Source organism: Anas platyrhynchos, chromosome 4 (genome assembly GCF_047663525.1).
Source record: "Anas platyrhynchos isolate ZD024472 breed Pekin duck chromosome 4, IASCAAS_PekinDuck_T2T, whole genome shotgun sequence".
Taxonomy (NCBI): domain Eukaryota; kingdom Metazoa; phylum Chordata; class Aves; order Anseriformes; family Anatidae; genus Anas; species Anas platyrhynchos.
In genome coordinates this window covers 6,926,403-6,950,280 of record NC_092590.1, presented here as the reverse complement: position 1 = coordinate 6,950,280, position 23,878 = coordinate 6,926,403, and the positions used below count along the sequence as shown (strand labels likewise).

The 23,878-nt window shown below is 38.7% G+C and overlaps 1 long non-coding RNA gene across 30 annotated transcripts in view; it reads left to right on the top strand.

Moving 5' to 3' along the window:
* The window catches only part of LOC106016802 (uncharacterized), an 86,283-nt gene extending 67,933 nt beyond the window's left edge, over positions 1–18,350 (top strand). For 12 of the 30 annotated variants that reach the window (XR_011808788.1, XR_005265557.2, XR_011808793.1 and 9 more), the window contains 2 exons: positions 3,497–3,691; positions 15,089–18,347. This is a non-coding gene — a long non-coding RNA (uncharacterized lncRNA). Of the gene's footprint in view, positions 1–3,496; positions 3,692–7,894; positions 8,426–9,692; positions 9,775–15,088 lie in introns of all 30 variants that reach the window. The other 18 variants (XR_011808797.1, XR_011808798.1, XR_011808773.1 and 15 more) reach the window with 8 other exon arrangements.
* Positions 18,351–23,878: the final 5,528 nt, after the last annotated feature.

Below are 23,878 nucleotides of genomic sequence, written 5' to 3'. Positions count from 1 at the left end.
CTTATTTCATAGAGACTCACTTCTCTGTGAAAATGTGCTTCCCGCCTCGCCCACTATGATTCTCAAAAGGTCACACAGAGTGGGATAGCAGTGTTATCTTTATCCTATAGAAAGGGAACCTGAGGCAGTGGAAGGAAAAAGACCCACAATCATCCTAAAAGCTTGCCAGCTTGTCTGTTGTATGGAGACTCTTTTGGGGGGTAGTCCAAGCATGGCAGTGCGTGCTAAGGTGTGATTTTAGAGCTATATTTTCTTCAGGCTGTTATGAGACACGTACCTGGTTAAGTACCTACTTTACAGGGATTTCCCAAAGGATAGTATGGGACATTAAAAAACAGAAAGCTCTCCTACCGCAGAATGTAACCGTATATGACTTTAGTGGCTGAGGGGCACTTTGAAGGAGTGAGTGTCGCCAAAAGGAATTAACCAACAAAAGCGATCCCGTGTGTTTTCTGGTGGTGCCAGAAAGTGGAGAAAACTGGGTGTGAATATTTTATCCACAGCCCCACTCATCTACTTATCACTTCGAACAACTGAGTGGGCAACATATTGAAGGTGAAAGATGACATTATTAGATTGGAGCAGCTTACAAGGAACTGCTGTGTTTGTGTGAAACTTCTTTCAGCCCTCTGTTCCTTGAGGGGAAATTTCATTCCTGTTGAGGGGAACTCTTCCACAGGGCTCAGCAGTTGGCAGTCCTTTAAACCTCCAGCTGGGCCCTTACAGGTCTTTGGGAAACACTCTCCAGCATCTGGACTCTCTAAAGTTGTCCTGCTGGAAAGTGTTGTCAGGGGAATCTGCACTCCTTGCTTGTGGACTCCCAAGGAGGTATGGGGCCAACTCAGCCTAGCTGTAAGAGAAAACAAAGTTTTTTATTCATCTAGACTAAAAATCATGTTTGAAACAAAACTCCAGAAGCAAAACAAGAAATGAGTTATAGTCCTGGTAAGTTTACTAAATAGATAACCGTCCTTGTGCTTAAGCGTCTATATATATATATATATATATGTATGAGCACATCTAGCTAAAGGCTGAATATTAGCAGTGAGAAACAGTAAATGCAGTGACGGTTATGCATCTTAAAGAGGAAGGGACATAGGTGCTGTTGGCAGCCCTCTCAGAGCCCTCCTCACATCCATTTAATGATGGTATATCTGCACTGGTTGCTAATTATCTTCAGGGACCTTATCTTTAGGGAGATACTGCTAATGCTTGTGAAAGACAAGTGTGGAGATGAAATGAGATGAGATGTTGGGGTTATAGCATTAAGGCCATTATGTGATAGGAATTACAGCAACATTGAAATGTTTGTTATATTAAGGACAGATCAGTCCTTAGGAAACAGTCTAAGGGATGACTAAGAGTGAGGCATGACCCAGTCATAATGTCCTAGATGCTTAGTAACACTTCAGTGCTGGCTGAGACTTGCAGCTGAGATCTAAAAGGATACAACCTACAAGCAGTGTTGACAGTGAGAAAAAAATACAGATTCTAGTGTTGTTAATAGCTTTCTAGTTAGAAAAATTGACATTGCTAATGATTCATGAACTTCCAATTTCAGCCAATATGATCTGTGTTAGCAACAAAATTGGGACTAAATGATGTGAAGTGCCTCTTAGCCATTAATACTGTTCAAGGAAATTGGAGGGGAGTGAAAATACAAGATGGCATTATAATGGAGTAACATTAATGCAAGCCTTAAGCTACATTGTTCTTAAATACAGCAGACACAAAACAGACTTTAAACCATTTTCATATCTTGGCACTCTTGCCTCATTTAGGTGTTTACTAGCATAGGCGATGCATCCTCCCCATACAAATCAGGAAGATCATCTACGTTCATTACAACATCCAAGAGCCAGGTTGTTTGAAGTCTTGCATGGATTAAAAAAGGAGAAGCATCCTTCCCCTTTCATCCTGGGATCATCTGCAATGACTAGGCACTTTCAGTCAGTGTGAGTCTTTATGGGAAGGAACCTGACAAAGTACTAGAGGCTTCCAAAAGATAAGAAGAGATGCCTTCCTCTTCTTTGCTTGGGCTTGCAGACTTTCTTTGGGTATAGCAGAAAGCACTCCTGGGGTAAGGTGTCCCCTCGTCCAGAGGTAACTTAATGCAAAATAGGGAATTACAGCAGACCCAGCAGGGATTGCAACATCTGCTCTACTCTGACACTCTCATTTAGGCTACCCTTAAATCTCCAGGTGCTCTTATACGTTTGACATTTCACAGACAGAATTTCCTTAGTTAAGATTTTTTTTTCAATTTTCCTTTTTTTTTTTTTTTCTTCTTTTAATTTTTAAGGAAAGATAGAGAAATTGCATTTTGACCGGTACTGAATTTGAAGAGTCTGAACCAAATAAGAACGCCCAAACTAGATAAGAATGAGTGAGTGCTGATCATTTTCTCATAATCTTCTTCATAGAACTCTTTGGTCAAAACAGCTGAGGACTAAAATTATTTATATTCTGATTCGGTAAGATGTCAGCTTGCCATGGAGAACAGACAAAACATGAACTAAGCAGTGATTGTTGTTTAACTAAGAAATCGTGTGATGTGAAAGGCACTACTTAGGATTTGTGTGACTGTCATTTAGTTACTACATGAAAAATACAGAGAAAAATGTAATTTCAAATCAGTAGGAACAGCTGGAGTCAGAGGAGGGTTTCCTTTTAAAGAGCAATATTTGATATAGGTACTCGATATATATATTTATATGGGATAAGTAGGCTTGGTGAAATGGCTGTGAGGCCTTGTCTGGGGCCTTAAATAATCGGCCCAGCTTGGAAAAAACATTTGTGTTGTAGTGGGAGAGTGGCTGCCCTGAGACTTGCTCCCCTGTAGCCTATGAAGCAGAGATGCCTTTTAACACCTGAGGCTTTGGCTCTGAAGTAATTCTGATGCAGTAGGCTTGATGCACCTCTCTTCATTTAAGCTCTTTGGAACTCGAAGTGAAAATGTTGGTAGTATTTTGTAACCGCAGTGTGGATTTATTGAAGTCTGCATCATATCTTCCGCTGTCTGAAAAAAATTCAGATGGCAAAATGTGCGTTTAAGGCCTGTGCATTATTTTCTCAGTGAACTGTTATTTCTATAATGTTCTATGATTTTTACTCCTTAACTCATTTTGTTGATCGCAGAGTAGGTCTTTGCTCAATATAACCAAATTTATGTGAAACACTTGAAGAAATTCACTTTGATACTCTCCATCTTTCTCCAACAGCTCATTATAATTATAGATTATTATAGTCATACTTGATGCTTATGTATTTCATCTTAATTTTTTCCCAAATGCTGGAAGAAACATCAGCTGGTATTAGGTAACTTAACCTGATTCCAGTTGTCTTATTCATGCTGAGGAGCAATTTACTGTGGAAATAATTCCTGTTTTTATTAGGATTGTTTGTGAAGTTATAAATCTACAAAGCAGCATGTGGGGGGGAAACAAAACTGCACTTTGTCTGATCGATGTGCTCTGACATTTCCTCTTTGACACAGTCTGGCTGTACCCTGGGACCTCCAAGGGCCACCCTGTTCCAGATGTGCCCCTTGACCAGCCTCCAGCTCCCTGTTTGGACAAGGCTCTGATGGAAAGTGTGGCTTTTCCCTCCCCCCTTTCCATGGGAAGAAAACCAGGCGAATAGACTGGAAGAAAGAGAGCCACGTCATGCTCCAGCTGAGCCCTCAGACCAGGTAACTGGAGTAATATTGTCATAAGAGGCTTGTCTGCTGCCCAGGGATAGCCCAAATGCTGCCTCTTAACTGAAGTCTGTGGATGTTTCCTAAAGTATGCTCTAAGGACAGCTTCTGTGTGAAAGCTATGCCAAAACCAGGTATTTGTTTTTAAAGGTCTCAGTTCCTCATGGCCATGTTTAAGGTTTCAGCAGCAGTGAGCTCTGAGAAGTCAGATGGGGAGTGCTCAAAACTTGTGAAGAAGTTACCTTGTTCTGAATACTCATGCAAAGGGGCATGTAAAACAGTGGTGGTTTTGGGAAGTATGGCTCTGTTTCGAGCAGAACAGTCAAGCTGTAACCAGACACTATCAATCATGCTCTACTTTTGGGGAGGACTAATACTCCTAATCTTTCTGGTTGCCTCAGAAGTTTATATAAGAAGGAGCTTATTTTTCTCCTTTTCTGTTTTCTGCAATAATGTCAACCTCCTCTCTGCTCTGTGTACACAAAGCGTGTGATTACTTTGAGGGAGATTGTTGGAGGGAAGGGGAAGGAACTAGAGCAAGAAAATGCTTATGAGAATGATGTAGGAGCTTGATTTCCAAATGAACAGCAAGATATACTAATCAGCTCTGAGGACAAGACTCCCACTGCCTCCAGCTTGCTTGTTAGCAAGGACTGTGTCTGCTTCTCCCTGAGCTGATAAAGTCTGGTTCTTGATAGGTTCAGAAGAAGCCCAAGAACTTCCTTGCTGTGAAGTTTTCCACCTTCAAATCTTGGTTTGTTTTCTTTAGATTAGGAAGAAGTGAATAAAAAAAAAAAAAAAAAAGAAATGAAAAATATAATCTCCTCTTCATTATGCCTTAACAAATCATTTTGAAATATCACTTACTTGGAGATGTTCCTGATGTAAAATAATTCATTTGAATCCTTCAGAATTTCTCTACCTTTGATTTTCCATTTTTCAAATTATACGAGTGCTAAGAGCACAACTGTAGTCTTCTTGAGGGGAAAAAAAAAAAAAAAAAGCCATACGAAACTTTTTTTCCCTCCCCTGCAAATAGAACATTCAAATTTCTCAATCACCTGTTCTGACCTGATATTGATTTCCTTCAGTATTTCTTCTTCCTCCTTAGGGAAATAAATCTGTTTCTGGTATCTATCAGCCATTCTTCCCTTTGATAAAAAGAATTCATATAATTCTTAAGTAATGCTAAATCTTCTGTCAACAAATTAGTCTTGTCATCAGCCATAAGGGGCCTCATGATCTTCTTGGTGACCTCTTGCTTCTAAAATACCTGGGAAAAAATCCATGCTTATTAACGTGTGTCTATTCTTGTAGTGTTTGTACTTTTATTTACAACTTTTTATGGTGTTGAGAAGCAAACTGACTAGATTTTTTTTCTTAGAAGAAAACTGAGAACTATAAAAATATCCTGTTTATGAGTATGATGTGAGATGTTTCAGACAGAGAATGAATATGTGTGTAAGGTTAATTCAATATATGCAGGCTAATTCAGTAAAATCAATAATTTAGTGGTTAGAGTGCTAGCTGGAGATCTGTGGGTTTTATGGGATCTGGGACCAAGTTTCTGCCTTCGTCCCATTCCAAATAAATAGCAAAAAATCTCTAGATAATATAATCAGCCTTTTTTTTTTTTTTTTTTCCTGGTCAAATAAATACATATACAAAGATGATCACCACTATAGAGGGAAGTTGGGGCTAAAACCATCTGTATGTATGACCCAAGAGTTGGGTTATTGACTGTTCTTTCTACCGGCTTTGACCAATAATTTAATTCAGAATTGTTTTTACATAATAAAAAGATTTTGACACTTTCCCCTTCCCTCGGGGGTGGGGGGGGGAGTTTAATTGAAAATTGAAAAATGTACCTTTTTTTCCTCTCTCCCCCTGCCCCAAGACATCACTGGAAATTTTGTTCAGTGGATTCAGGATTTCAGTTTTATTGTTTAAGATCTCGCTACTCCAAGCTGCTTTGCATGGCTGGGGGCATAAACACAAATAATCTCCATGACTGGAGCAATAGTCTTTTCATTTATTACACTTAAAGGATGTGTTCTCATGTTAGCTCTAATTACATTTTCCCTTTTTTTTTTTCTTTTCTCTATGATTTCACATATACTTAACTGCTATTCCATACACCTTTCAAACTCTGTCATGTTTTAAACATGATCATGTTGTTTACATTATTTTCATCTCTCTTATTATTTTTAACATTGTTTGTCATTTTTCACCAATATATTTTCCATGAAAAAGTACTGTTTGCTTGTAGCTAACATTTAACTGGAACTGTCATACTTAATGCTTTTGTAATCTCTGGATGCACTGTATTGGCCTGAAGCTGCTTAAACCTAGGCCTTATGCTGTTGTAAGAGTACTTCTGTCAGGTTTTCCAGATTGTCAGTGGTGTGGGTTTGCAGATTTACCTCTTTGTCTCCAGCCTGTGTCCAACTGATTCTTAAAAACTCTGTCAAAAATTGCTATCATTTCACAAATTATAAAAGAAAGCACAGCTCTATACCATGTGCTCAAAGCTATTGCTTGATTTATTTCTTCCACTTAATATGCCCCAGATTATATCCAGTACTTGAATACTCCCATTTCTACTTAGGTTTCTGTCTCCTTTCAAACCCATATTACTTTATCGCTGCCTCCTGCTCAGTTCCGTACCATCTTACTTCCTTTAACTTGGGTTTTGAACCTTGATAATTGCAACCAACTGGTAAAGTCTCCTGGGGTTCCTGTCTCAGTAAATTTTACTGCCATTTAGCACCTGGACACATTCTCAGCCTTACCCACTCCTTGGATAGTAGTGCTGTGCACAAGGGAGATTTGAAGGAGCAGGATGGGGAAGTAACTACTGCACTTTGCTGTCTCTTGGCCTGGGAGATATCATAAACAAAATTAAATGCAAAGCAATTGCATTTTGTTATTCATATACAGCATCAAACACAGACCTGAAAGCTTTGTTTTGTTTTGTTTTGTTTTGCTTTGTTTTGTTTTATTAGGAATTTCCTCTTTTCTGAAATCACGGTGTTGGCAAGTTCAGTTTCCCTGGGTTTTGTCCCAAACAAGTGATGGGCTTCTATCGGTGTTTGGAGAGCAAGTTGTCTCTTTTACAGTGTGTTCTCTGATGGGACTTCCTCTGCTGAAAATGAAAAAGGTTTTCATGCAGGGATATGAAAAACACTATTCAGTCCTACCTCCAGAGAACTTGGCCACAATTTTCCAAAGTTAATTAAGACCTATTTTTAGATAACTAGAATGATTTAACATTAAAAGTCTCAACTTTCAAAAACTGCTGAACAGGTTTTATTTTTTTTTTTTCTTATAAAGGTAATGATCTTATATTTTGATGTGAATTAGAACTATTGATGTTCAGCACTTCTAAAAAAGTATGGCTTACTTTATCTTACAAACCTCCACTATTTCTGCTTCTTTTTTCCACCTGAAATCCACTCTCAGGCACAGAATCATTGTCACTGATGTACAGACTACACTGAATCAGTCATCTGCCTATCTGTGTATTATACCTCTTCTTGTGCTTTTTTTAGCTCTAACTACAAGATTCAACCAGACATATTTATTCTTCTCCTATAAATAACTAAATTGGAAAAGCAGCAGCTAAAGAGCTGTGACTTCAATTTTAATAGTATCATCCGTGTTGATTTAAAGTGTGTGATACATCCATCAAGTAACTGGCTTGTATGCAAGCATGAACAATTTCTTTAAATACTATTTCACAGTTGTGCTGCCTGAAAAAAAAATATATATATATATACATATAATATATATAATAAATATATATTTATATTTATATTTATATTTATATCTGTGAATCACAACATATGCTTTCAGATGTGTTTGAAAGTTTACATTAGCTGTAGCTAATAAGTGTAAAATACAAATCCTATCTCATTAACTTTGGCTGTGCATGAAAACTTCAGTATTAAATACTTGTCTTTTCCTGCCACGATTCCTGGTTGTGATGTCATAAGCATGAGCTGGACATGACAGGGAATTTAGACCTCAAATTTAAATTCTCTGAAGATAATTTTGTTCTATTTCTCCCTGCCTCCCTTTCTCCTTCTCTCTCTCTCTCTTTCTCTCTCTGTATTTGTTTGTTTGTTTGCTTGTTTTGTTTGTTTGTTTGTTTTCCATTTTCCATTAAAATATGCCCCATGGTCCCTGGCAACTGAGGCACAAGTAAGAAGTGAAATCAGGTGCAGGAAATCTGCAATGAAGGTCTACAGCTTCAAAAAGCAAATACTTGCCAATGAAGGAAGAAAGCTGTTGGAAAGTAAAACAGAACACGTCCTGTAGAGCCAGTGGTACTCACTTAGACTCTTGTCCTCCCCTCCCTCCCAAGATTCCTGAGCACAAGAACAAATCAAAATTGATAGCAGGCGTAGTGAAGAATAGTGTGTCTTCTCCAGTGCTGACCACTCTGATAACACCTGTCAGGATGAAAAACCTGAGGGATTTGACTGAAGGGGACAGGCTGGAAATGTCTCATGTGGAAGACCAAGAGCCATGGCAGAGCCTCTCTCCCGAGAGCTCTTACCATCTACACCGTTCTCATGATGAGAAAGTCCTCCAGCCATCTGCAGAGAAAAGAGCAAGCCGACACGTGTGGAGGAGACTGCCACTCTGAGCACTATGCAAAGACTGTGCTCTCAAAGCTGGCCTTGCAGACATGCTTGTGAGAGGAGAGGCATTTCCGAACTTGCAGTGAGTGCATTTTGGATGGTGGAAGCTTTCCCCACTGCTATGGCTTTTGCCAAGCAGCTCAGAATTGCTCAAAGAGCAGTCAGTGTTGCAGACAGAAGAGAACTGTAGGCATGTTTCTGAAGGACTTTCTGAAGGTGTCCGGTACAGATAAAGCAACTTCTGCTCAGGCATAATTCATATAGAGGCATGCTGGAAGGGTACATATGATTCAGGTGATGCAAAGCTGCACTATTGCCACCAGAAAGCTAATCTAGGTGTGGGTTTAGTGTAATATGAGCCAGCAAAAGACAATTTCCCTAATGAAATCCTCTGGAAGGGAGAGCTCACTCAACACAAAACAGTGTTTATATTCTGCTGTTCTAGTCTAGTCTGGAGGGTAATTACATTTTATGGGGTTAACATGTATCAAGGATCTCATTGAAGGTCCAATAACAGTGTTTACAGCTGTCAACTGTATTGACTGAAAGCACTGATTGCCATCTCCAGCACTACCAAGCCACTCAGGGTCTCCACTCAAATCATTATGGACAATGAACATAATAGTCACGAGCTCTTGGGGGCTTCCTGTTGGAGAAGGGGCATTTTTAGCTTCTTTTCAAACTAATTAGCCTTAGACCTGTGGCTTGGGTATGGGCCTCAGGAACTCTTTTGGTTAACATTTTCTGTCTTGTCCACAACAGAGTTAAGTGCTATGAACATCCTTTCAGAGAAATAATATTTTGAAACCACATGAATGTTTACCCAGAGCAAGAGGAAGGGGTGCAAACATTGTAAAGGGAGTTTGTGATTCCTGTGCTGTTGCTTTCTGAAAGGCTGTTCTTGGATTTTGCTGTATTTGCCCAGCTCCGATTATGCTTTAATATTTCAGTGTGGAGAAAATAAGTCTCTAATGTAAGAATGCAGCACTCAAGTGCTCTTTTCTCAACATTTATATATATATATGTGTGTGTAAAATAAATGAAACCCTAGTTTATATTAAGGGAAAAGATATTCTTGGCAACGTAAATTGGGAAGTAACTGGGGGAAAATGGCTCTCTTTAAGAAAAGTAAGCAAAGTAGGTGCAAGCAGTGACTTTAAATTGGACATTAAACTAATCCAGGGCTATACTTTAATAAAGGCTAGTGCTGGGAATTCTTATGGATTTTCTAGCTCATTGCTGGGATGACAGAGAAATACAATAAATGTTCTATTACTTACACAAGCTGCTGGTTTTCAGAAAATTAGTCACCAGTGACCTTTTACCCTTTGTCTTGCTCTCTTTCTCAGTAAAAGTACCTGATCAGAATCAAATGCAGCCCTGGTCTATGATGGCATTCCTCCGGGCTGCACGGGGCTATGCACAATCAGAGTGAGTAAGACTCTTAGCGTGGCATCAGACTAGCTTATTTTTCTCATTGTGTAACTGTAATATTGGGGTTGCAGAGGGGAGGGGGGGGGGGAAGAGGAAGAAAATCACCTTTTCATCATTGATTTTAACTGTAGAAGAAATCAAAGGCAAAATTCTAAATTTCTTACTAAGGAATGAAAGCCCAAACTGTAAAACATAACCAATCAGACTGCTCAGAATTAACATCTGAGAACCGTGATATGGCTTGGTGAAATCCTGAGCCGCGCAAAGCTTTTTATTTGGTTGATATTTTTTCTTCTTTTCCTGAGTATCAAAATGTGATGTTTATAATCCCTGCAATGAGGCAGAGACTTTCGGTGAGGGGGAGGGGACTATATTACTTGGTGTGTACCAGCCCTTTGGTAGAATTATATTGATTAGTTTTCCAGTTAGCTGTGAGACCTCCTTCTGACCCTATTTTCAGGGTCAGTAGATCATAATGCAGAAGTGCTAAGAGACCAGTATCCCTCCCCATATTGCTTTTTGAAGAGTGTATGGACCAGAAAATCATGTTATATATATAGATATAATGTATATACATGTATAATGTATATATGTACAAAAAGAGTGGGGCTGGACCTGCAAATGCAGGTAGAAGTTACATGTCAATTATAATAACATTTCGCTGTGGAAAGGAAATTCATCCAGCTTCTACTATAAAGCTTTAAAACTGACATTTGTCCTAAGCCTTGGTTTGTTGTTTTCTTTTTTGTTTGTTTGTTCGTTTTTGTTGTTTGTTTGTTTGTTTGTTTTAAATAGAATAGAAATACTTTGGGATTCAGCACAGTGAGGATGGGCATGCCTTTGTGAAAAAGAAACATGCACCTGTATTTGAAATTTAACTATTTTTCTGAGATCATTAGTTTGAGAACTATCAGACAAGAACAAGGAAAACAGGGTTACGGAGCTCATCCCCATTCTCTGAGGATGTCCCACAAGCAATCTGTTGACTTCTGTCTTGTATTGTATGTCATCCATACATCCCCCTAATTAAACAAGAAATCATTTGTCAAAACTTGCTGCACTTTTCATATCCAACATTTTCCATGGCAGGTGTGTAACAGACAAAGAACAAGGACAACATGAAATACCTAAAGAATGCTTTTAGTTGCTATTTTTACTTGCTATTTGAAGCTTACAGTTGAAATCCTTGGTCCTGTAAAAGGATAAGGACTGGAGTCAAGGACTCAAATATCCTCACCCTAACACCAGGACCCTCCAGAATGCTTTTGAACTCCGGTGCTCTCCGAGTGTGCTGTAACTGTAGGAGACAGCTCTAGTGGTCCGGTAAGAGCCAGGCTGCTCTTTTCGTATTAAGGAAAAGGAGCTTGACTTCTAGCAGCTGCTGCCCCTGGTTTTCTGCATCTCCTTAATTGAAATCCAGACCACAAGGAGCTAATTAATATATTCCATGTTACTCATGAAATCCCCATCTGGGGAAAAAAAAAAGAAAAAAAAAAAAAAAAGAGTGAGGTGATTTGTTACAGGCCAACAGATTGTCCCTCTCCTTTTCCCCAGCATGGGCTCAACAGGTCTTGCAGAGAGCATGCCAACATCACAACATGTCCACTGCTATTAGTGAATAGATACTGCTCTTACGTCGGCTTTTCAGTTGTGTTCAGATTTTAGTGTTGGCTGATGGAGATGGCAAAGGCTGCATCCGTGCAACATCTCTCTTCTCCCTTACCTCATATTCACACAGGTTTATGATGTTGGCTACCTATAGAGATATGATTCCACATTTAGTTATCATGTCAATATCGCACAGAATTTGAACACCTTTCTTTGTTAAATATATGTATTTTAACTGTAAAATATTTATAAACTCACACTTAAATGACGAAGATTATCTTCTCCACTTGCTTCTCTGCTGAAACAAAGGCACTTTCTTTTTCCTACTAGTATCTTTACATACCTGTTTTCTTCAGGAAAATTTTCCAGGATTCCTAAAGTTTCCGAGTAATGGCTAAACAATTGTCATCATGGCCTCCCTGCACCTGCGTGCTAATCAGATCAAATAACTTCCAGAGAGAGTCAGATTCGTAACAGAAGTGAGCTGACTCCAAAGGACTTGGGTGCCATGGCGAGCAGCTGGTCCTTCTCCAAATATTCTGGAGCACAGGTATCACAGAGCAGGCTGTCATTACATCCAGCACGTGTGCCGTCAGTGTTGAAAACAGGCAAACAGCTGTTAGGTGGATAAGAGTAACCATATTCCCTGCAAACACACTGCTTCATTTCTTCACCAGTTGGTACTCAAGGGACCCTTTCCTGTTGTGATGGTCGATAGCCCTCAGTGTGTCAAAGGATGTGTTTATGTCACTAGTCACTTGCAAAAACTACATGATTTTCTGGTGGGTTTTGCTACTACATTTTTCTCTGTGAGGAACATGCATAAATATTAATGAAAATATTACTAATTTACCTTTTTGCTCCCTTTCTTCTAGCAGTAAGAAATTATTTTGAATGGCCTTGGCACATTATATCAATTTGATTGCAAAATTTTGGATTACTGCCTCTTTTACCAAACATTTTTCTTTTCTCTCCTTTTTTTTTTTTTTTTTTTTTTCACTCAGTTGCTATCAAGTAGTGACCACATTAGAGGAAGTTGCAGGGCCCTGGCACCCTTGGGTTGGGTGACACTTTCTGTTTCGTAGCTGTGTCATCTGTGCTCTCCACTCAGCAGGCACAGCTGGGTAGGTGCTTCTGGTTACTACCTCAGAGAGTGTGAAATCAGAAATCCATGTGAGGCTCACCTAATAAAAAGACAAGGTACCAATCACCTTAATAGGCAACTATACAAGCAGTCATGATCCTTACCTGCTTCAGGTGAATTGTCTCACTTGACTTCAGTTCATCATACTCTTATTGTGAGCCTTCCTGGAGGTTCAGCTGACTTTGCTAATCATTTATCTTAAAATCAACAGTGGCTTTACTTTTTCACCTTCAGCAAATACTCTTTTTTAGGGGCTATATTTATGTTAGTAAGGCTGTAAAGAAGGATAAATGAATTATGAAAATTGCAAACATTTTTGTTTTCTTTTAAGGGAAAATACATTTTGTTTAATTTTGCCACTCACCACCTCCAAATAAAAGACTGAAAGGGTAATATCCAACCTCCTTATCTTACTTTGCTATAGCTCTTTTTCACACTTCTGCAAGGCAGTTATGACAAATTTGAGAAACAGGAGCATGACTAAGAAACAGGTAACCATCAGTAACAGAGGGAAGATGTAAGCAACTGAAGATGGCCACTCCAGCCTCAATTACATTTCTGCTGCACATCAGCTACTTAACACACCATCCCACATCATTTCTTACCTGCAGATCAGGAGCCTAATAGCATCCTGCTACAGGTCTAAGACAAAAATTTAGCCTTGCTGACATATATTCTTCCTAATGTTTCTTTGCTGCTAGCAGAGGGTAATCCCAAGTAGAAGTCTGGACATTTCAATGTCTCTTTGGAGAAGCCCCTCCAGGTCCAACATTCATATTGGAAACCGAGCTCTTTGGGCAAAAATTTACCTTTTTGATTAATTTTTACTCTGTGGAAATTTAAGATGAAAAGTATTCTTTGTTTCTACAGTTTACCCTGGAACATTTTCTTGCTTTAATTCAACTATTGGAATTTAATAATTGCGATCTGAAAAAGTGGGTATAGTTGCTTCTGTGTGAGGAAAGTCTTTTTATCATAAATTCCCAGTAACAACTTCTTTCTTCACCTTTCTCTGTTCTCTAACTCTGTAGATAATAGAGTGGCAATTATGGTTATTTAGGACCTAAGCCTGAAAACCCTTAATCATGTGGATATTCATTGCTCCCATGGTCTACCTATTCCATTGATCGTGCTAGTTTATTTTTGGTAGGATCAAGTGAGCGATTATAAAACAAGTAAAAACCACAGAAAGGTGACAGAGTCAATTTAGAGTACAGAGCAGCGCTTACATCCTGCTGCTCATGGATGCTACCCCACATAAGAGACATTCAATCATAGTTGTTAAAAGGCATTAGTCCTTTGGAGGAGCTGGTGGGGATGCCTGGGACCACTCCTGGGCTGCTCCGGCTGTGGGGTTTGGGGCTGTCTGCTGGCCCTGCCTTGTGCAAGGCAGATGAAAGGAGGTGGCATGCTAGTGTGCAGACCAAGCAGGATCAGGAATGGGTCCCAGCCAAAAAAAGTAAGGATTTGAACCTAAATCACAATCCAAACTTTCCCAACGGGAGTGTTTAGATTCAGGGCCATCTCCTGAAATAAATAATGAATAAATAAGGTCCCGTATAGATTTCTAACCATGTCACTTTATTAACACTATAGATTTTTCAAACGCGGAGGGGCTGTAAGAATTGCATATACATTTCATTAGTAGGGAATTTATGGCTACAAGATTGCACTTAAGGTTTGTGCTAACGCTTTATGCACCCTTTTGACCCAGTCCCTTTACTATATTCTGCCCCAATATTATTTTTCATAAGTCAGGAAACGTTTTCCATATGTTTTGCAGCATTATCCAAAGGGAGTTTGCAGCTGTACTGTTCATACTTTATCATGTTCATACTGACTGAAGTGCAGACCCCTCCTAGTGACAGTACCCATCTGAAAGATCATAACAACGCATTTTTGGCACATTATTGTTCTCCTTTTGTGTCAAGCCTCCCCCACGGAACAAAATTGTTTCACAGTTTTTATTAAAATTTACTATAAATGAACAGCTGAAAAAATAAACAGAAAAGTCTGTGTGTATCTTATTTACTGTCATCACAAAAAGAATATCTGTGCTGGAACATTATAACATAGCCTAACAGCCAAAACTAACTTACAGAAATAAGCAGAGACATTAGAGAGGTTGAAGGCCACAGGAGTTCATTATTTTCAGTAAGCTTAAAAGGCAACAGAGGGGGTGGGGAAGAAGGAGGGGGAAAAAAAAGCAAAAGAAAAGTTATGAAGGTACATGGGAGCCAGGGAACTGCGGGAGGGGAGGGCTGAAGTAGGAACTTCTGTGGCACAGGGCAAAAAAGGGATGAATGCACCAGTGCCGTAGTTGCCATGTCTTTCTACCAGCAAGTTAGTTTTCTTGTGGAAAAATACATTGACCCAAGAAGCTCTAAATAAAAACAGGTCCATGAGTTATTTCAGCTGATTTTAGCCCTCCACTGTTTGATCGTAACATCTGAGCTCTGATATCCCCCATTATTCTGTAGAAGACATGAGTATGCTCCTATAATTATGGCTTTCAGGAACTGAGTTTAGACTGAAAATGCACTTTTTTTTTTTTTTTAGGAGAATTTTACAGCCATGATGTGGGCCAAGCTGGGATGTGGTCTGAGAAGCTGGACCTCCAGTGACGTCTTCTTGTGCCTCTCTGTGCTTGTGCATGCTTTCAGCGGGTCTGAATCTGATCTGCTCGATGCGCTTCAGTGGAAAGAGATTTCTAATAGTAACTGGAAGCAGATATAGCCAAGGAATCAGTTTTAGTAAATCCCACTGAACTCTGTCATGGCAGAGAGACAGTATAAATGCTCCCCATGAGTCTGCTAATGAAATGCCTGGCAAAGCCAAAAAGGGCAAAGAAAAAATAGAAATCACAGCTGCAATATCAGCTTGAATAATAGAGCTAGGAACGGGAGAATAATAAAAGATGAGCAAGAGGTCAGAAATAACACAATATGAAGGCAAAAGGAAGGAGAGGAATGCTTTCCAAAAAGTGAGGCAGAGTAGAAAAGAAGTGTTCCAGGTCCTGTGAAATGCTGATGTGAAATGATTTAGAAGAGGAAAACTGAAAAATACTATGAAGGCAAAAAATAATTAATTATATGAATTTCACGAGCTGAAATTTTTCACCCTTCTCAGCTTCTTGTTGGGAATATTCCCCATAGAGTCTGTGCTAGAGGCCAGGTATTCAGTGACAAGTCTCTAAAACGGGCCTGAAAATGGACACTTATTTGTTGTACAAAGTACTCTTTTGAATGTTCAATCACCTTCTTTTTTTTTTTCTTTTTTTCTTTTTTTTCTTTTTTTTTTTTTTTTCTTCTGTTTAGAAATTTTGGCACACAACTTCTAATTTACTCAAGCCATAATCTACTTCCTAGAAAATAACTGGCTAAGTTCATTTTAGGGATCTTATTCATCACTTAATGTAAAGGCAAAGGAGCGGCATCGGGCACCCCTTTCCAGCGTGATGTGGAAGTACAAACCTCAGGAAAGGCACAGGCTGGGGCAGTTTCTTCCCTGAGTTCCATCTGCATAAAGGACAATTAATTAATACAGGTGTTATTCTGGGGATTCAGATTATTATTATTAATAATAATAATAATAATAAACATCCAGTAGGAAGTAACCCAGAGCCGGAGAATGAACACAGGTACATGATGCCCAGCTTCAGAGAAAGGAAAATTGTCTGTCCCATATGATCAACATTCTCTGACTTTGCTGGATTTCTGGAAATCAGTGGATCTTTGTCTTTCCTATCTTCTGTGCTTCTAAGCACTAAATCAGATGTTAGCTGCTCAGAGACATTGCATTGCTGCATAAAGACTCGTAGCATATTCCTGTAAAGGCATATTCCAGAACAAGTAAAATGAAAATGGCTTTTTGTTGTTGTTAAAAGTCTGCAGTCCCTGTGGAAATTATTTGCTTCAAAGACAACAGTGTAAATAAACTTCCTTCACAATAAACTTCAAAGATAACAGTAAGATGTATGGTGAAGTGAAGGGAATAAGCCTTGTAAAAAATGTTTCTCAAGTAAGCTAACAGTTTGGATGTTTCTCATCTTCATCTAATCGTTTCCTCATTTTTAATCCACAATTATAACACAGGTTTATTTGCTTGGGAGGGTCAAAAGCCTAGAACACTAATACTTTAACGTTTTAAAGTATTATTTTAACCTTGCAATTTGATTTTATTAAGTTATTCTTGAAGCATTCACATTTTTATTAAGAATAGACTAATAAAGACCATCAAGGAAAAGAAAGAGAAGGCACTTTTAGAGGTAGAAAGCTTCCAGGTTTGAGACTTAAAACAAAAAGCCATACAAAATACTTTATAAGTATCGATATTGAAATATATGGTTTCTAATAGTATCTTAACATGATTCGTTATTCAAACAAATTGATTTGGCACAACAAAGTTCTCAACTTTAAACTAAATTCATCTGCAGGTACTTCCTCCGTGGTGTGAGCGGGATGTATAGGCACGGCTCTGTCAGACATCCTCTACATGCTGCAATTCTTGAATTAAAAAAAATAAATGAAATCCAAAATTCTGCCATGGTGCCATGTGAACAAGTACATAAAGACATAGTCACAGCTATACCTGCCTTCTCAGACGTGGACATGGCTTTGAGCTGCTCTCAATTTGGAGGTTCTTCTGGCTATGTGCTGGCGTTCGAGACCCATTTGCTTTTCCCCGTTTAAATCTGAATGTTTTCACACTGCTGATGGGATTGGATGTACAGTCCTCCTGGCAGCCTGCCTGTTACCTGCCTGTATGTTTGTGCAAATTAAAAACCAGTCATGACATACTGGCTGATAATATTATCTCCTCAGCCTTGGGGAAACAGCTGGGGAAGGAAAACCGGTTAAAACAGAAATGTCTTGTTATTAAGATAGCTATTTCTGGAAACAGCGGGGCAGGGGGGGCTCCTGGTGTAGGTAAATGCCACATGATTCCAACAGAGATGAAGAAAAAAACTGTGAAATGACTGTTTCAGGTAACAGCAACTGCCATTAGTGTTACACTGTATTACACATCCTTTTCCACAGGGAATGCACTGTTCTCTTGCACCTTGTTACCTATGAATATTCTTTTAATGCCAGACAGCTACAGATATGTATTTTGGGGAAAGCCACTAATTATGTTGAGGAAGAAAGAAAACTTGCCCTTTAGGTATATTTGCATACTCTTTATTATGAGCCCTCTTATGTAATTAGTGCAAATTGCCAAGTTTTTGCTCTATACAGCTAAGGTAAATTTTTGGAACATGGACTAAAACTCCTGTGATGTTTCTCTTACCTACTGTGGTGCTTTCCAGCTGAATATGTCTGTATTGGCTTTTTCTTTTCCTTTTGTTTTCTCTCTTTTTGTAATAGTAAGAACTGATGTAGAAAAGCTTCATTTCCTACTATATGAATAAACTGCAAAACTCATAGGTGCAAAGCTAGGCTACCACACATACCTGTGTCTGTTCTCTCTTACCTTACTACAGTGTCCTGTGCTTTTCTCTACCTCTCAGTATAAATGCTTGCACATATAAAAACATTAATGTACCTATAAAACACTGATACGTTGTATTCAACTTTGAATGCTATCAAAGTTTAAATCTCGGTAAAGTGCTTTAAAATCAGATCATCATGCCTTTCAAGGAGCTTTGCCAAGCCAGGTCTTGGCATTTTGTCTCCCCTGTAACAACAACCACGTGGCTTTCAGTGGTCCATGCCGCTGGGTGCCTGCAGGCGCAGTCCCACCACGATGCAGCAGCGAGATGCTCAAAGAGCACAAGTCACTGCCCAGATATGCTGCTTCTACACCTGAAAATAAATAAATAAATAAATAAATAAGCCTTTAAAACAATGATTTTCAGAGAGCTTTCCTACTGTTTAAAAGGCTCCTACTGTTTAAATGGGGTGTGGGGGGAAAGTAGGTATTCTTATACATTAATATATTATGTGGGTGACTTGCAGACAGAGCTGTAGGTTTTGTGGTAACCTCCAAGCAGGTTATCAGAGAGATGATGTACCACCATTGGTGTTAGGTCCGTACCGGTTTTTAAAGGTCTGAGTAGATAGTCTTTAGACAATGATTAGGTACAGAAACCTTGCTTTTGAATGTTTAGCATGTAATGAAAATGGGATAAAAATGGAAAGGTAAAATTGCCCAGAAGTCTTGATCCAAAAAAGAAACAAAAAAAAATGTCTATTTAGTGGCTATGAGTCAATGCACGGTGTATGAACAAATACGTAAAATACATATATTAGATAAAAGATATCTGACAGGGTTCTGAGGCTCAGACTCTAAATAATAAGCTGAAAGCAAATACAATATCTGATCCAAGAAAAATATTTTTCATAACTTTGAAGTGAATCATTTTAAAATTAAGAAACAAAAACCTAGAACCTTCTGTTTTTAAGTTAGATAATTAAATACCCAATCAATGACAATTATTGGAAAACTATTTGGTATTTTATTATCTTTGCCTGACTGATCTGTATTATGGAATACCATGAAAATTGTGATTCCTTTTTTGATAGATGGAGACTGCTTTTAACATGTATTAAAGAGTACTTTATATATAATATAAACATATCTAAAAGCAGTCAGAACAGTAAGAAAAAAATACAATTAACTGTCTCAGTGAACAGAATACACCTGTAAGTGAATCACAGGTGAAAACTTTAGGCAGTGCCTTGAAAGCTTACATGAAGGTCACAGGTTACATGTCAGATGTTTCTGAAAGCAACTAAAGACAGAGCTGTTTGTTTATTTATTTGTTTTTCAATCTAATGGGTTTATTTTAAGAAGGGAAAAAGCTGGAATTCTTTATTTAATTAAAAGCCTAATATCATAGACTTCATGACCTCATTACTAGCCTGGAGGTCCTTTACACAGTGCCAGGGACAACATACACGTATAAAAACAACCATTTTACAGATGAGAATGAGACAGAAGAAAAGAAGCTTGTTATATGTATGAGAATTTGTCAGCCTTCTCCGATACTCTCTTTCAACCACTTTCACCTAATCTCTGCCAGTGGAGAGTGAAGCTGGTATGAGAAGACAGGGAATAGGAGATGAGAGCAGCTGGAGAGTAGCTTTGCTTTTTTTGCTCGATGTGCAATGGAATCATCAGAGATGGTTTTTCAGGGTGCTGGTTTAACCAAACCTTGAAAAATCCATCTCTTTATCTGAATCACATACAGTGTAATTTCACAAGCTTCCAATGCCTTTTTCCTGTCTACTGGCAGAAAAAAAAAAAAAAGAAAAAAAAAAAGGAACTTCATCATTCTCATAATAATAACCATTCAATTGTTATTGTTTGTTTGTTTGTTTTGTTTATTTGTTTGTTTGTTTTTTCCCTATCAATAACAAGACTAAGGGAAGATCATGACAGTAGTGTTTATTCACAATGAAATAAGCCCACTGTTTAATATCATTTAACATTTTTTCTTAGGTTTTCTTTCAAGGGCTTTAGCAAGAGAAATGTTTGTCCTACCCTGGAAAAACTCTGTGCCATGATCCCAATGCTGTCCTGGACATGCCCTCATATCTCAAACCGAGCAGTGTGCAAAGGTACTCACTTCATTCATTGTGTCAAGTAAATTCTGATTCTCTGTAGAGTTAGATATTTTCTGCTTAGGTAAGTTTAGTATCGCTAATAAAAAGGAAAGTGATCTTCAGCTATTGGTACTGTTTAATGGAATCTACTTTATTGCTTATTGTGTCTGTAAAATGGAGCAAGTGCATGTGTTTTTGGCTTCATGAAAAAGGGCATGGACTGTTGTAAAAAACTATGCTGGTGGACAGAACTGTAAATGCCTTATTTACTTACTCTTTAACGCTGGAGGATGGCTTGAGGAATGTAAGAGGTTTATGCCACAGGTCAGGATTCATGTATGTGGAGGTTTACAGTTTGCATAATCTTTCTGCTCAGCCAACAAATGAATTATTCCCACCATAAAATGGACTAAGCCAGCAATAAGCTACTACTGCCTTTGTCTTGGCTTTGTTTCCTCAGTCACTAAGAATGGAAATGAAAGACAAATGGTCTCTACTGGCGTGGTCTGGATGAAAGAGAGCTGGGAGGGATCATTGGGAATAGGCAAGTCTGGCAAGGAAAATTTCCTCTGTTTTTTGTTCCTTTAGTCGTGGGGTCCCATCTCCCAGCACTGCCTAGCTGAAGATGTTCAATCGTTGCTCTTTCCCCAGTGTCAGTGTTTAGATCCCATGGAATAAATCTGGACATATTATTGTACCCACCGACATTACAAAATACAGTTATCAGGATATACATTTTTGGAACATGTTATTAAGAAAAGTGAGATGGAAAGAGCATAAACTATGTTTTTTAAAGCTGCATCTGCATCTTCTAAGCCCAATGGAAAATGCTAATGTTTCACTTGAGATCCTCAAGTGATTTTCACAGGTAGTTTAAGACCACGAATGAAGCCAGGAATTAACTCACAACATAAGCCTGTAAATTGCTAAACCAAGGTAGGAAAATGAGTGACATTGTTATGTCACCTTTTTGGCATGGGTGCAAAGATATAACGTGGTGGGTTTGCACACGGTACATTGTGTAATTGTTTGGATGATTCTTTCTCTATGGGAGTTAAAGTACTTGTTTTCTATTTATGTAATTAAAGGATGAGCATGTTTGGAATACTGCGTGTTTTCTCACATTATGCAAAAAGAGAATGTTCCACAAAGGGACTGTAGCTCAGAGAATTCCCTGTTGGTTAATTCAGTTCCTGTAAAGGAGGTGATTATTTGCTATCCACCTATATTAGGATCTGTAGTCATCCAGAAGAATGAAACGGTTTCCATGCAGTGTTATAGATTAAGATGGTTTTAGTGGGTATTACACATTACAGAATAGATGTGCCTTTTTAACAAGCTGGTGATCCTTTAAGGATGTAAAACCTATACAAAAACTGCTATAGCAAAATATACAACAGGAAGAGCATTGGGATTATCTTCTGAATGTTTAAAATAAATGGCTGGGCTTACACAATTTTTATGACTATAACATCTAAAGCTCTGGTGAAGGATTGGTTGCACTAATTGATTTTTTTTAATATGATTATATGTTGTCACTAAGCGATCTTTGTCATTGATGGTACAGTTCTTTGGTAACACCTCTGGAACTATTATTGTGTGGCTTTTGCTGCTAAAAGCTACAAAAATACAACTTCTTGCAGGTAATTTTTATCTTTAACTACTGTTACAGTTTTCTTTCAAATAAAATATACTGCTAGAGAAACCTCTGACATAAATTAAAAAGAAATAGCAAAGAACTCAGAAGCAAACCCTTCCGCAGTTCTGAGGAAAATGCTCTTTATTTGCATGCTCTTGCCTGTGAATCCGTGGTTGTTGTTTTTATTCAGATGTACTTTAAGAACATCTATCTGTACTGAAAACACGTAGAAGAATTGCTAACTAGTTGCAGGATAGCCTACTGGCTTAATGTCACACTGTTTATACAATGACTTCATTGGGAGGTATCTTTGTGTAAAGAACATGAAATTAAGCCCGAGGTAATCTTCAAACTTGGACCCAAAGCCACAAAAATAATTACTACTTTACAATACAAGTATCTGTGCTAGCGTGCTGACCTCACATAACTTGTTGCTGTTGTGTTGGGAATTTTTCAGCATGAGAACATAGTACAGCAGCCTTAATTTCTAGCCATAGATGCATAATTTTTCATTAGAAAAAATATAAACCAAGTGTCTTTTTAACTAAATGCACTTAAGAAACCAAAGTCCTGTTCATATTTCTTATATTTCTTCCATCCTCTCCATTCCATATGTACAGTCAGCAATACTTAATGGTATATGAAATGAATAGCAATAAGAATTTGACGCATCCCACAAAATCAACAATGTTTATTAAAGTCTAAAAGTCTGGACTGACACCTCGACTGGTGTTATGTTACTTTACTTAGTCAAAACATCTTAATGCAAAAGCAGGCGTTACAGATTATTATACAGCAGCACGAGCAGTTTGCCCATGTTTTGCAAGAGACTTTTCTAACTCTTCAATGTATTTCAAGTGGTTTAAGGACTTCAGAGGTGTGGCAACAAGGATTTCTTGTAGAAGTGGTATATTTTCATCTCTTTGAAAATGGATCTGAATTTTCAGGATAATAATATATTAATGTGCATTTCTGAAGTACCCATAAATCATACTTAAAGCAGCAGGACCAGCTTTTGTGGCAAAGGGAATACTTTGTGTCCCATCAAAATATTATGAAAGCAGCAATGCTGGTGATGACAAAACCCCAAAAGGAAAGTGCTGAGAGCTAACCTGAATAGCCTGGGAGACCCATGCTGGTGTTTGCCCAGCAGGTCCATGCACCAGGCTAGAGACTGCTCCGGGCTCCCACAGGTACCTCCAGCTCTGGGAACTGTTCCAGGGCCAGCCTGAGCTTTCAACAACAGTCATAGCCCAAGCCTGAGTCTTATAAATATTTGGGGAGAAACCGTTCTGGTTCACCTTTTGCTTGTTCTACTTAAAGGCAGATGTAGCGCTCCCTCCCACCTCCTGTTCCTCTCTAGTTATGCTCGTATTATGGCCCTCTTCCCACCTATGGCTGGGGGAAGGACGTTTCTGCAGTTTTTCTGGTGATGCCAGCCCCTAGAGCTGACAGATGGAAAAAGGCTGTAATTGCTTCCATGGTGCTTCCAGAACGATCTAGGGGAAAATGCTGAAAAAGTTCCCAGTAGTCATTTCAAAGGAATCCTATTTCCACTCTACAACAGAAATCAGGGGCCTTTATTTAAACAGATAAAAGGTTCAAAATAATGATGGGAATTTGGGAGGAAAGCCAGGATGAGTATTAGGACCACAAAACACAGCTCTTTCTGCTTTTGCCAATGTCCTGTAATGAAGAATTCTGTCCTGAATTTATTTTCAGGGGGATTAAAGATCAAAACTACAGGTGATGGACCGAGCAACTGTAAGTAAAAGGCGCGTCCAGCCCAGACAGTCTATCAGTGGCAGTCTGACGACTGACAGATGTGGGGAGCCCGTCCAAAGGAGTGAGCACAACTGGCTGTGATGCCTGCCAGCATCCAAATGCTCTTGTTGAGAAATGCCTTTCAAAAGCTTGGTGTCTGTTCTGGGGCAGCGCAGAAAGTAATGAGCTGAATTGGTGTCTAAGGACGAATCATTTCTCATCACACATTTTAAAGTAATGTGTAATTGTTTTATTTTATTGTGGTTTGGTTATTGGTCACATCTGTCTGTATCCCTCAGGCTACAAAGACCAGCACAATGACACACACCGCCAGATTGCCAGAAGTCCTGAGCAGCTCCTATCATATGGCATTTATTTATGGGTGGATATTTGAAATGC